Source organism: Acomys russatus, chromosome 8 (assembly GCF_903995435.1).
Source record: "Acomys russatus chromosome 8, mAcoRus1.1, whole genome shotgun sequence".
Classification (NCBI taxonomy): Eukaryota; Metazoa; Chordata; class Mammalia; order Rodentia; family Muridae; genus Acomys; species Acomys russatus.
Window position 1 is genome coordinate 11,204,448 of NC_067144.1, and position 10,645 is coordinate 11,215,092.

The window sequence follows — 10,645 nt, forward strand, 5'->3', positions numbered from 1 at the left end:
CAAGTTAGTAAAAGTAGCTTAAAAAGTAAAACTACTTGTTAAGCAGTAAGAATGTATAAGTATAAAATCCATAAAATACTTATTTTATTTTTGTTTATTCGTAGTTGAGATTTTGACTTCTTTTACCTTTGGTTAGTTAATTATGAGTTAAATAAAATCTTACTGTATAGCCCAAGCTGGCCTCAAACTCATGATCCTCCTAGCCTCCTAGTTCTATGTCCAAATGCTAGATTTGTAAACATGCGGCACCATTGCTGGCCACTAGAATTGTCTGCTTTTAACGTCACTCTTCTTTTGAAAAACTAGTGAATATGTATTCCATGTCTGAGAAGATTATAGCCACAGTATTTGCTTCCCCCTTGCTTCTGACGTTCAAGAATTACAGGTGAGCCTGTGGCCCGTGAAGTGTGATTACAAGATGACGGAAACCTCATTTCATCAGGGCAATGGGAATACGTGGCAGAGAGGGACATGGGGAAGGTCTATCTTCACCTTTCTGAGATGCTGATGTGATGAAAAGACAACACCAGCATATGTGGTCCCAAGGAGAGGGGACTCAAGTGGTAGCCACTAAGAACACTGGCAGTGACCAGGACAGGAGAAGATGCTCCTAAAGATGTAGGGAAGGCCATTAAACAAACCCATTACGTTTCTAGTGAATTCTGAGAAGTCATGTTAGTGTAAGTAAGAATCATTATTCCTGGTATTTTTATTCATTTATTAAAAAATTATTTGGCATAACCATTGCTACATACATTCATTGTTTCTTTTGTGTTGAAAAAAATCCAAAATATTCTCTTCTAGCTATTTTGAAACGTTTAGTACAATATTGGCAACCTCGAGCCAGGCGTGGTGGCGCACGCCTTTAATCCCAGCACTCGGGAGGCAGAGGCAGGCGGATTGCTGTGAGTTCGAAGCCAGCCTGGTCTACAAAGTGAGTCCAGGACAGCCAAGGGGACACAGAGAAACCCTGTCTCAAAAAACCAAAAAAAAAAAAAAAAATATTGGCAACCTCTCTACTCTCTGGTAATTAGCCAACTTTCCCACCAGATCAGCTACGTTTCCAGCCCACATATGACTGTGGTGCTTTGCAGAAACACAGATGACCTTGAGAGACACTTTATTTGGTGAAATAATCCAGACACAGAAAGAAAAAAACTTTTCAAGAGACAGAGTTGATCATGTGATCAAAAAACCCACCTGACAAGCAGTGATTATCATGTTTATTTTTTGGAGTTGCTCCAGGAGACTCTGGGCATATGAATACCAAGGATGCTAAAACACTGCTCTGGTCCCTGGATAAAGTTTGAGGCCTCCATTGGCTTAGACTCCATAATTTCTTTGCATTCTACTTGTCTTAGGTGCTGAGCATCCTGCAGATGGTAAGTGAGAAGCTTGGCTTCCACCTGATACTTGAGTTCTCATCACTCTGTTATTTGTCAAAATAGATATTTTAAGTTACTAGGTTAATAGCGATGAGATATGATAGATATTAATCTCCATTCAGGAATTTAGACCCAACATGATAGGAAAGATGTTCACTTCAAGTTTGCCAAATACAAATGATCAAATCACTATGAATGTAACATTTATATAATTCCTGATTGTCTTGTGGTTCTTCCTGGTGTATTTTTTATTTTTATAAACCTCACTTCATCAGGGCAATGGGAATATGTGGAAAGGTGGGGCATGGGGGAGGTGTATCCCCATGTAGAGTTTATTTTACTCATGTGTAATAATATAAATGTATATATTAAAAAAGAAACATAATAAAAAAAATTCAAAAATAAAAAAATAAAATAAAAGAAACCCCAGTCTGCAGAGGAAAGGCAAGCCTTGCTGTGATAAAAAGCCAAATTTCAGATGCTTGTGTACCTACGTCAAGCTTACTAGAGAAGATATCCACAAACCAAAATAAAAACTAAGTCAAACCAAGCAACCAACCAAACAAAATTCTAAGAATAGCCTGGTGATTTCTATAGTATAGAAAGATTTGCTGTTTTTAGCATTTTGCCCATCATCATGTGCTTTCCTGTTCCATCTACTTTAAAACCTAAAGTTATCTAACATTTAATTGATAGCTAAGTACTAATAACTGATAAATGCCAGGGGGCTTCTTTCCTTTGCTGTCTGATCTTTGTCACAGTAAAGAATCAGCACATTTATGTTCGAAACAATCAATAAACTCACCGTTGTTAGACATTATTGTTTGATTTTCTATTTGTTTTCCCTTTTTTTCCTGAAGTTATATGATTTCATAATGTGTTGTCTATTGTGACAAAGTGAATCTGAGTCCATGTATTTTTCTGGAAGACAGATATTGAAAGCTTGTATCCCAAATTATGGAAAGAACTCTACCCAAAAAACCACCAAATTGGAGAAATATAAAAAGTTTTTTTTTGTGTGTGTGAAACGTAACCACTTGTATGTTTGTGGTATTTTTGGTTTACAAAGGGTATTTGAATATATTAGACATCATTTAGCTTTCATGAAAAATTGCGAACTAAATTGGACACATTATTGCTATTAATGAGATGAATTGGTGCGTTAGTCACAGTCTCCTAGCTGGTGAGGCCAGCAGAGGCTGACTCGGGTACATGGCACTGCAGCTGGTTTTGAAATGAAGCATTCTAACTTTTTCTGTGGCCAAATATAACCAAGGAAACCATTCTACGTAAGGAAGTGTAAAAGTGAGAGCCTGCTGAAGATCTATTTTAAAGGTTAATTTTATTGCCTTTTCCATACTATATTAGATATAAACAAAATTATATGTCAATTTTAAAGAATGAATGAGTATGAAATGAATGTCTATAATCTCAAAGACTGAGATACTCTCAGTGACCCATTCTTATAAGATTTTTATACAACTTTACCTTCCAGAGCTGACTCGGAATTTTACAGATGAGATCCTACATTCAGGGTGGTGTCACTCTAGACAGTCCTGAATTTTACAACAGTCATTGTCCTGGATTTTCTTTTCAATAGTTTCATTATATCAATATTCCACCAATGTTACTTAGTCAGTAATACAATCTATTACTTCTTTTGTGAGTCCAGAATTATAAATTGTGATTATGCTCAATGTGTCCTTCTAGGACGTTCTTTTTCCTTCCTTATTTATGTCTCTAGAAGAAATCATTTCTTGTATAGCTGTAATGATTTTATTTTCATCATAAGATACTCCATTGTATAAATTAGCTATTACTTATCAATCCTCGCATGAATATCTAAAATGTTTCTAAATTTCTTGCCATAAAAAATTGTCTCCGGGGGCTGGAGCAGTGGCTCAATAGTTAAGCACACTGGCTGCTCTTCCAGAGGACTCAGAATTGACCCCCAACACCCACATGGTGACCCAAACATCCCAGGGGATCTAACATTCACTTCTGGTCTCCTCAGGCACTTCATGCATGTGCCGCACAGATATACATGCAGGAAAAACACACACAAATATACAATTAAAAAGTTTTAATTGTTTTGTCATTTCCAAAAGTGTTTCCTACTTGGATATAATGTTCTATAACAGGTTTACCCATGATCACATTTTAATATGAATTGGATCTTTGTAGTATAATATAATTATGTCTTAAAATTTTTAGATCAATTTAGATCCATGGGGTGCATGTGTGGTGCATGTATGTTTGTGTAAATGCATGTGGTAGCCAGTGGTCAATATTTGGTGCCTTCCTGATTGTTCTCCGTTTTATTTTTTAGGACGCCCTGGAGCTTGCCAGCTCAGCAGACTGGCTGACTAACAAGCCCATAGAACCCTCTCTACTTCTTCAGGACTGAGATTATATGTACATGCTGATATACCCAACTTTTTTTACATGGGTTCTGGGGGATCCAAATAAAGTCTTCGTGCTTGTTCAGCAAAGCATTTCACCCACTGAACAACTTCCTCAGCTCAGAGAAACCATTGGCCCTTATTCATTCTTCCCATGACAGGTGTAGCATCAGATTTCTTAGCTTTTGTCAGTCTAATGGAAATATGATTCTAGTAAAAATTACACTTTTAACATTTTTATATTTGTTAACAAGATAGAGGATATTTTCATAGTTTAGTGTCCCCATATCATTTGTCCTTTGTGAAACGTCTGACTGGCATTGTTTTATATTCTGACTGGGTTACATTTTCCTATTAATTTCTTGATGGTATTTATAGTCTACATAGCCATCTTTTGCTTATTATGCACTGTGTGGTGATTTCCCTCACAATTTCCAACAGCTTTTTCCTGTTCCCATTTCACTTTCCATAAGCAGAAGTTCTTCATTTGTTCTTGCATACATCTATTTTTTTTTTAAATTAGTTTTGTGCCTTATATACTGCAAAAATTCTCTACTCCATGCTAAGGAATCTATTGTCTTATAATATGAAAGTTCTAAGGGTTTGCTTTCTTATTTTAGTTCTTCCTCCACACAGCATGGATCTTTGCACATGATATGTAGTAGAGTCAGTTTTTTTCTTACACTGATGCTCAACTGCCTCATGGTTTACCTAGAGGGAGCACTCATTTCCTAATTGACCTGTGTCTGTCTTGTACATGGTCTTGGGTCTATTTAGACTCTCTGGTCTACTCTACTCTTTCACTCTACCCTAACTGGAAATTTCTGAGAAATTATTGTTATATAGATGTATGACATTCTTCTGTGCTTTCCTCCGGTTTTTCTTCTTCTATTATATAAAAAAAAATGAAGGTAGAGTAAGTAGTCTTCACAAAATAACTACAAGAATGAAAGCCATAAGCCAAGCATGACGAAGTAAAAAGCTGGAAGATGTTCAACCTTTGATGTTATTATGACATGCTGAGCTCATCATCCTTGTATTACCTAGTCTGAGTGACCTGCCAGGGTGGTAAAAACCAATGTCTATTTGCTTAATTCTTAATACTTTCATGTGAAAGGAAGGAGATGAACCGCTTACAGTACTGTTCCGCTGAGGATCAGGGCAGAGTGCCTACAGCTTTGCAGCATGGCACTGCTGGCTTCTGCTGCAGCTTTATAGATGAAGGTACACCCACTCAACATCTGGGGTGCTAAGGCTTAGCCATTTCTGCCCAACGCATGACACTGTGGACATCTTTTAAACTCAAATTCCCTAGGTGGCCCCCAGGACTCACGGGACTGCTTTGTGGTCCTACACAAATGTCCTTTCCTCCAAATCTGTTCTCACATGTGTCTGACTAGGTCATATGGTCCAAACCTAGACTTCGGCCAGTTTTAGCATAGTCTATAAACTAAGGATTTTTCTTATATTTCAATCACTGGTTCTCAACCTTTCCTAATGCTACGACCCTTTAATACAGTTCCTTATGTTGTGATCACCAACCATAAACATATTTTTGGTGCTACTTCATAACTAATTCTACTAATGCTATGAATCATAATGCAATTCTCTGTGTTTTCCAATGGTATTAGGCAACCCCTATAAAAGAGTTGTTTGACCCACCCCAAAAAGGGGTTGTGTCCCATAGGTTGAGAACCACTGTTTTAAATGGTTATTAAATAAAAAAATAAGGAACAGTATGCAATAACCAATGCATATGGCCTATAAATCCTACAATGTCACATTATTGGCATTTACAGAAAACCAACCAACAAACTGAACAGAAAAGAACAATGCTTGGAAGGCTCTTACTCCCATGTCCTGCTTTCTTTCACAGGCATTCACAGTAGTCTCTATCAGTTTTGACTTAGTCTCGGTATCCCACAATACTTTGATGGACATACTTAGTTTGTGTCATATAAAATTACTGAAGCATAGTTTTTAAAAGGTAGAGTGAGTCCAAGGCAGAACAAGGTCCACATCCAGGACAAGTCTATCCTTGAGGCACCAGTGTCTTCAAGAAATTCCTTAAGAAGAAAACTGGGATAAAAAATTTGGAAATAAAGAAAAGACAGATCCAACAACGGGCAGTAGTTTACTCCTCTGCCCTGCTGAGCTTTGAAACTGGTGATAGACATCTGTCCATTTAAATGTCTCTAGATCAGTGAAGCTTCTCAGCTTGATGAATTCTATGAAACTGCTGTTTTGTTTCTGTTTCTGCCCGAAAATGCTTTCTCTTTTCTAGTTCCCTGCATTCCAGTTTCAGGCTTCGTTACTTGGATGCGTGGCATACAGCACAAACTCTCCATGCACAAAATTAGTGTTCTGACTCGCTCTCTGAAACCTGCTCCTCCACAGCCCTTCCTAGCGTGGCAGCTGTCTTGAGTCAGTCACACAAGTGCCACGTTTGGAGGGCGTGATTGTACAATTCCATAACTCATATTCAGTCAATCAGCTTGATCGCTTGAAAATATTATACAGACCCTCATCACTTCTTCCTTCTATCCCTATCCACCCCAAGCCACCTTTCCCAAGGATAATTGTAACCTGCTTCAGACTGGCCTCAAGGATGCTGTCTTGACTCATTTTGTTTTTCAATAGGACAAGAAGCATGGTGCCATAACATTTTGATGCAGATCGTCTCTCATTTCCTCTGCTCAAAACCTAACAGTGCATTTCCATTTTGATTAAAACAATCGGGATGTTTGCCTTTACACTTTTATATGGGCCTTCATTTTTCCCACTTTATCTCCTACCCTGGCCAATAGCCTTTCTAGAACATTTTATAAAATGATTCTACTGTAGGGCATTTATGCATGCTGTATTTAGAATGCTGTTTCCTAAAAAGACAATGATTTGATTTGCTTCTTTGTCTTCCTTATAGGGTTTCTTAGAGAGTGGTGAGATGGCTCATGTGGGAAAGGTGTGTGTTGCCCAGCCTGACGATCTGAATTGAATTCCAGAACTCCAGGTCACGGACTCCTGCAAGGGAACTTTTCACTTTTATGCATGAGTCATGGTACAGACTCCCAAATAAATAAATAAAAACATTTTGAAAGCCTGGTTATAAGCCAGGTGTGGTGGAGGATGCCTTTAATCTCGACACTTAAGGGGCAGAGGCAGGTGGATCTCAGTGAGTCTGAGGCCAGTTGTGGAGATGATTCTGATAGTGGAAACAGGAAAAATAATTGACAAACACCGTGAAAAGTGGGTTGGGGGGAAAGCCTCCTTGCGATGAGACTAGGAGACAGAAACTGGTCAGGTAGGGCAGGGATCCCAGGGCAACAGGCATGCCAGACGAAGGTTCTGATTCGTGGTTCCTTCTTATCTGGTCTCCTAAATGAGCACCCTGGCCTCCAGGGCCTGGCAGGAGGATGTGGTGACCTAACTGGAAACCCCATGGGTAGTCCAACTGGAAAGACCACTTCCTCAAGCCTGACCCTAGTTTCTGGCCCCAGATTACCAGCTCAACAGCACCCCATTTCCAGGGAACTGCTCCTGTACACAGGAGCTCCGCCTTTTCACTCCTCTTAAGTTCCCACCTACAGATCTGTCATTCTTTCTGAAGTTTAGATTCTATGATCTGACTAATGCTTTGAATTCAGAGACAAAAACCTTGAGCCCACTGACTCAGTGGAAGTGTGTTGACTGTGAGCATCCGGCACCATAACTCCTGAGATAAAGCCCAGGTGAAGGAAGAGAAAGGAAACCATTGAATTAAAAAACATCCCACCTCCCTGTTTCCATCATTGGGAGTGTGTGTGTGTGTGTGTGTGTGTGTGTGTGTGTGTGTGTGTGTTCTTTTTCATTTTTGAGTGGGGAAAATCAAGGCAATAGTTCACAGAAATGAAGAAATGTGTAAATTAAAACAGTTAGAAATGCTATTCATTTAAGAAAATGAAGCAAACCTAAGGCTTAAGGACTTCTGTAAAAAATCACATAAAATAAGAATAACTAAGCTCCATTTTTTATATAGCCACTCATTCTTGAATATACATTGTTGTTAAATAGTAAATTGGACTTCAATCCAGTATTTGTTTTGTGGGTATAAATTAAAAGTAATAGAGAGTGGGAAGGAAAGAGGCTGTGTACAACGAAATGCAGCAAACCTTTCTGTGGGCCTCTAATCCTTTAATCTCCTACATCAAACACAAGCAAAGCCCAACACCAGAAATTTAAAAGGTGACCTTAGAGAAAGAAGGAAAGGTAGCAGTGCAAACTACCAAGTCCCTACATGTGTGCTTATGCAGAATATCAGATTGCACTGAAGATACTGGGCAGTCAGTGTTTCCCATGGCAGCTGTTATGTGAGAATCACCAGGCCAGTTTAAATACGACTTTCCTGAGAGCTTCTGGACTACTGATTTGAAGCACATGCCTAGAATTAACATTAGAAGGTTGCAAAAGCTCACAGGTAACTCTAAATTGCTTTTATTGGGAAGAGCCGCTGTAGGAACCTATGAGACAGTGAGTGGGGGAATTTCCACACTCACATGGCTGTCAGGAGTGGAATCAGAGCTACATGTCAGGTTTGTGTCTCACTGGACATATTTCACACAACTCAGGCTCAAGACTATGTCTAATTTATTTAACACCTTCTTTAGGCTGTCTGTATTTAATGGGGCTGGCCCTATAGTAGGTGCTTAGTAAATATGAATTTAATGAATCTGTATTTAGTTTCCAATGACCAATATCGGTTGCCTTGGAAAACTGTTAGTGGATGCCAGATATGCAGAATACCATGATGTCTGCGGAGATTTGGTCTCAGCAAGTCATTGCCACACAACGCAAGAGTCTCAGAATACCTTCTTTCATAGTTTCTAATCAGCTAAATAAAGAAATTTTTAGAAGAATCCGGTGTAAATGAGGTTGAGACCTATGGGAAAGCAGACATCTTTCACATGCAAATAGAAAAGCTGGGGCAGGGGGCAATCCCTACTTGCACCAGGCCAAACAACATGGGGATTTCCCGCTGGCTGTGGGAGTATGCAGAAGTGCTAAATTAGAGGAGGGAAAGAATTAGTTGTGCCACTAAAGGCCCACACATAGATGAACTGCTGGAGCTAAGAGTCCACTTGGGTGATTTGCAGCCTGTTTTGTTTTGTTTTTTTCTTCAAGTTCTTTGTTTCATTATCTTGGACCTCACCCTTTGAAACTTTAATTCTGGGGGAGGCGGGAGGCATTGCTGTTGCTGCAGCTGTTTATTTTAAGGGGCATCTAAACTGACAGGCAAAGGTTTCCATCCCTTCCCCATCATGGACCACCTGAGACTGCCCAGTAGAATTGAAACTTCTACTCACTCCCCTAGTTTCATTCATATTACCAAGGGAGAGGCCCTAAGGCTTCTCTCAGGCACAAATACTTTAAGAAAGGAATAGTTTCATTACTTGCATTCTTAAGAGATAGTTTTCCTGATAAGAACAACGATAGATAGATAGATAGATAGATAGATAGATAGATAGATAGATAGGTGATAAATAAATACATAGATACATAGAAACATCGATATTCCCACACCATGTCTTTTATTCTTCATTCATTGTTGCATGTCCTTTGATGGATGAAAAGAAGGAATTAAGTACCATCTCCAGGTATTTATGCCATCATCCCAGAGTGGATATATCTTTGTGAGTGGAGCAACACAAAAGTATGAAATACAGGCCAGGGTGAATATTGATAAGGGCAAGAAATAGAAGCAGGTCAGGTAGCTTAGGACAGAGACAATACAAGAAACAGTTCAATACTTGTTCTGGGTCAGAAGGTAGAAGTGATCTCTCTCCTGTTTGGGCTAAAGGCCAAAGATGTCAGAACATAGCTTTGGTTTCTGTGTCCCTGTTATCTCTCTTCTAAATGAGCTCCTCTTCCTGGAGGCTACATGTGAGGGTGTGACTGAAACTACAGTCCAGACACTGGTTCCTCCTGGTAAAGAGCTTTAGAACTGAATTTTAACCTACTCATAACCTAAATATTTTTAGGCTCTTTATTCTTACTTGGGAGTAGCTATAGCAATTTTGGAGGTCATTACGGATGGCTGTCGAGGCTTTGCTGATGTCCATTAAGGGAAAGTTAATTCCCCCTGGTCAAAAGACCAGACTCTGTCTCTGGGTAGAGGCATGACATCCTAATCTGTTCCAAAGATTAGAACATTACAAATTATTGTCTCATCCCTTAAAAGTTAATCCAGCTGAGCCTAGCCATCACCTTTGTAGGAGACCACTCTCAGGAAAGATGATTCACTTAAAGGCATGCAATGGAGATGGGAGGAATAATTATCCCTTCAATGAGATCATGAACATATCCTTCTCAGTAACTCCTTCCCTACGGAGTAGCTTGCAGAACCCCCATCCTGTAGGACTGATGTGGTCTTCCCACTATTCTGAGTCATTCTAAAACACTCTGGGTATTGTCCCTCTTTCCCCAAAGCCTCTGTTATCTTCTGCAGTACAACTGCTTATCTGCAGTATGGCTGTGTGCTGACTGCCATCATTGACTTACCCTGTCTGCTTCCTCAAAGGCTTGGCTTTCACACTTCCTCTCCCATCTATCTCTTCCTGACAGCTGTAAAGATTTGCAGCTTGTCTGGTTAATTGTTTTTCTTACAAACAAACAAGGAAACAAACAAACAAACAAAATGTTCTTCTGTTTCTAAATTATTTTACTAATGAGACTACGACCCCAACGAGGGAGCCCCAGTTTCCTTGGTAACGTGAAAGACCTAATGATCACAATCCTGTCTCATGTATCTCTCTCTCATACACATTAACAATCTTGAAATACGTGATTAGAAAACAAGCCATGAAGCATTTATTTTTAATTTAA